This window comes from Hemitrygon akajei, unplaced genomic scaffold (genome assembly GCF_048418815.1).
Source record: "Hemitrygon akajei unplaced genomic scaffold, sHemAka1.3 Scf000050, whole genome shotgun sequence".
In the NCBI taxonomy this organism is placed as follows: Eukaryota; Metazoa; Chordata; class Chondrichthyes; order Myliobatiformes; family Dasyatidae; genus Hemitrygon; species Hemitrygon akajei.
Window position 1 is genome coordinate 4,055,898 of NW_027331936.1, and position 4,557 is coordinate 4,060,454.

At 46.1% G+C, this 4,557-nt stretch overlaps 1 non-coding gene across 1 annotated transcript; it reads right to left on the bottom strand.

Annotated features, from left to right (window-relative positions):
• Positions 1-2,696: 2,696 nt before the first annotated feature.
• trnap-cgg (transfer RNA proline (anticodon CGG)) lies at positions 2,697-2,780 on the bottom strand. The gene is given in 2 exon segments: positions 2,697-2,732; positions 2,745-2,780. It is a non-coding gene; the product is annotated as a tRNA-Pro (tRNA).
• Positions 2,781-4,557: the final 1,777 nt, after the last annotated feature.

Below are 4,557 nucleotides of genomic sequence, written 5' to 3' on the forward strand. Positions count from 1 at the left end.
TTGGTCTGGTGAAGGTCCTGAATAATGCACCCAGCCTTCTTTTGGCACCGTATTGAGAACATGATATTGGCGAGGCGTGCCCGTCACTACAGCACTCTGCCCCTTCTTTCCATCCTACGCATTGGAGCCCCGCCCCACACCAGACTGTGACGCAATGACTGACAATGCTGTCCAGGTACGCCCACAGAAATGCATTTGATTCTTCGACAGCACTCTAAATCGCATTAATGAACAATTATGACTTCTGCACAGTGACCACGTCAGCATGTTGGGACCAGGATGGATCCGCTGAGATGTCGACGCCCAGGAACCTGAAGATATTTACCCAGAAGACCATAAGACCATAAGGCAATGGAGCAGAAGTCGGCCATTCGGCCCATCGAGGTTGCTCCGCCATTTCATCATGAGCTGATCCAATCTCCCCTTTAGTCCCATTTGCCCGTCTTCTCACCATAACCTTTGATGCCCTGACTACTCAGTAACCTATCAATCTCTGCCTTAAATACACCCAGTGACCCGGCCTCCACCGCAGCCCGTGGTAACAAGTACCATAGATTCACCCTTTTGAACCTCCAGTGAGGATTTGCGTTTGTTCTCCTGACGCATTCTCCCTGGAGTACAATTAATTTCCTGGTCTTACTAAAATTGATGAGAAGGTTGTTGCTTCGATTCCACCCAACCAGCATATCCATCTGATGCTGAGACTCCTATTGGTGTCATTAGAAACGGGATTGCCTGCAGAGTCAACGTAAACGATGTGTTCCCTCAAATTCCGAGTGCATTATGGGTAGCAGGGAAAGTCACCGCCTCCTCGGTGCTTCACCCGTCCCAGTCATTGCTCAGCAGTACAGTCAACGCAATGGCTTTTCTTCCGGACCAACCGGTGTGAACGACTGTGAGTAATCAGTCCTTGGTCGTTGCTGAAATGGTTCAGTGTCTACAGAATGGAGCAGCGAGCGGCGTCACGGAGAACGACACTCTTCAGAAAGGGTTTTCACATTTCACTGCAAACTCAGGATGGGCTGAGACTGTCACTTTCACGTGATTGGTTTCAGCTCGGTATGTTGTCAGACATTCCTGGTATTCGTCTCAGGGTTGGCTTGTAATTAGTGATCACATCCATAGACTCCAAACAGAACACAACCTAGTCGCGGTGTGAAGGCTTGCCTGGCTCAGTAACCTGGAGAGCGAAGCTGGCTGGAGTTAGGAGTTAATGCTTTGGCTCTTGGTAGGGTCACTCATGCCAAACAACTCAAATGGTGGAGGGCAGACTAAGAGTGTTCACCGCTCCCACAAATTCGAGGGTTCAGCTCAGAGATATCAAGCCGAACTGGTCAAAGAAAACTTCAGTGAAACGAAAATGAGGAGTCCGTCTACATATGTATCCGTCGGTACTTCTGAATCGCTACCCGGGACTTGGCAGGCAATTGCGCAAACCGAGAGGACGCGATTGACACGATGAATGAATCCCTGAACGTCGCCGACTGACAGGGATGGAGGATCTTCATCGCTGCCCCGAAAAGCCAGCGGCGAGACCGGCAGTAAGTTATGAAATTAGTCAGCTCCGCCCTGGGGACAGGCCTCCGTTGTATCCAGAACATCTACATGTAGCGGTGCCTCAGAGAGTCATTAAGGACCTCATCACCCAGGACATTCCTCTTCTCACTGTTACCATCAGGAAGGAGGTGCCGAAGCCTAAAACCACACACTCAGCGATTCAGGAACCTGTTCTTCCCCTCTGTCATCCAATGTCTAAATGGACATTAAACCTATGAACGCTGCATCACTCTTTTATCTGTTTTGCTCTATTTTTAATTTAACAATTTAATATACATATTTTTACTGTGATTGAATGTTTGATTGATTTTTACTTCTATATTTATCATGTATTGATTGTACTGCTGCCGCTAATTTAACAGATTTCTCGACATACGTCCCAAGTATTAAACCCGAATCTGATTCTGATTCTGAAGTAAGTCACATCCGTAAGACAGATGTTGGTGTAGATCAGAACTGGGAATCTCAATCTGGATCAGCAGAAAATGAGTTCATTGGTAAAATTCCAGCTCTCGAAACCCCAAGCGTTTGGCACAACAATGTGACCGGTGTGGGCAGTCTCGCTTGTCACCTAATTTCTTTCCGCACCGATTCGCAACATTATGAAGTGTATAAGCCGATATTCTATGCAAGTTAGAGGCACTTGTGTACTGGTCGGGAAAAGGGAAGAGGTTAAGCTATATAAGTTCACTTGCCGCTTTCTTGTTCTTCCACATTAATGTCTACAGCGCTCATCAACATGCAGACCCATCGTTTTCCAAAGACTGCTGCGCTGTTTCCATTTTACACGTATTTCCACAACAGAGTGTAACAGCAACACAGTCTCCCAACTCCTACACTGACCTCCTGAGGCCAGCGTGCCGAACACCTTTCCCACAGTCTCTCTGCACATGAGACGGGTTTCAGCAAACGATGTCCTTCTACGACTCTCTCTCCCTGCTGATTTGCACTCCCCGGTGCTCTAACCCTCATAGAATAAATACTCAGCTGGTTTGACATTCCAAAATGTGACACTTTAAACTTACCTGCCTTGAAAACTATTTCCAATTCCTCCTTCAGAGTTTCTGTTTGATATAGGCAATTCTCTCGAGCGTCAATGCAAAAATCGTGAAACAAATCGCTGATAATATCCAATAACGGGGCTCGTCCGGGATTTGAACCCGGGACCTCTCGCATGTGCTTTTCCACCCGAAGCGAGAATCATACCACTAGACCAACGAGCCTGCACTCGCAGATTGCGTCACAACTGAACTCCGAAGCCATTTAAAGTTAATTGGTGGAAAACCCGTGGTCCTCTCCGTTGTTGAGAGGAGAGCCTGATATCGAAATATGTTGGGCCCGTATTCCTTTGAGATTACAAGAGTATTCGTTAATTGATTCAATCAGAATAAAAATATAAGGGACCCTGATGTAGCGCATGTCAGAATGGGTTTGCCAATGGAAAGGAGCCAAACAAGGGACGCATGTTTAAAACTGAATTGCGAGCGTATTTTTCTTGCATAGGGTGATGTTCCTCGGCAATTCCCTGCCTCGGCTGCTGGTAGAAGCTGGATAATTAGAATGATTTCGGGCAGGTTTACCATGAACAGCGGAGACGTTTGATAAATGGCAGACAATAACAACTGACACCAGGATGAATTTTCACACGTGGACTGTACTCTTTTTCCAGAGATGCTGCCTGGCCTATTGAGTTCCTCCAGCATACTGTGTGTGTTTCGCAAGTTCGTCTCACATTCTGCTCAGTTAGTCTGATCATCCTTTCACTGGCAAGCATTGTTCCGTCACGTGACCTTCCATTTTATGTCACGTCACCTTCCAAATTTACTATCTGTCTTTACCTCTTTTCGGTGCATCTAAGTCGAAACTCACAAGAGGATTTCCATTCAAACTGTGGAATCTATCATCCACATACCCCCACTTCACGTCGAGTATGATTGCCATCGCCGATGACATCACCACATTGCTGTTTAGGTAAAAACTGGTATGGAGATGGAATGAGAGAGAGTGTGTGGAGGGTGATTCATATCTTTCTGACAGTCGAGGGGAAAACGAGAAGATCATGAAAGACAACAGGATGGGGGTATTTGCTGAATGACAGAAACTTTCCTTCAGCCATACTGGCTGTAAAATGAAGAACACAAAGAACGAAAGAGAGTAAGAATGCAGAACTCTCATGGATGGGATTGGAAACTACCTCTCCAGTGGAAACGGCAACCATAACACAAAGCCTTAGACCACTAATCTATCCCGGCCATGGTGGTGAACTTATGGTTAACTTCATTACTGTAACCAATCAAAGGATTAATGTGCTTTCAAGTTTCCGGGGATGGGGTAGTAGAAAAGAAACTTTTATTTCAGCTTGCTGCTGCTGTTTAGAGGGAAGTGTTGTTTGTTTTGACAGAGAAGCTGAGAATAGAATGAAATGGACTTGGTGCGTGAAGATAGGTTTAGACTAGTTTAGGATTGTGGTCAGAGAAGACGAGATGTTTTGAAAGGTCCAGCCGACAGTGTTGACTACTGTGTTATTCAACATGAATACTACCGACGGTATTAACTAATTTTACACAACTAGTCCCGGCATGTGGTGTAATCATCTGATACATTATCGTTGATTAAAATACGCTCAATCAACCGAAATCTCAGTTTCACCGAGGGACAGGCAAGATACAGGACAACACTGCGCCCTCACACCTCAGATTGAACTCTGACATCCCCAGCCCTATCAGGCTGTCATCGCCCATCACTCTTCCTTCAAAATTAGCCATGTTTCCAGATTCCAGTGCCCATTCTTCGCGTCTCAATCAGGACCGACCCCGCGCACGTTGCTGCTGAAAGGAAACCTGCATTGAAACTCCTTTCCCAATCGTTAAAAAGTTCAACTGCAGTGTTTCCTCCACTGCAGCCGACCTGTATATGTGAAGCACACTTCGCCTTCCAATGGGCATTTGGGGGAGCTCTGACGTGTTGTTTATGAGCGTGTTTTCCTAAATACATCACAGA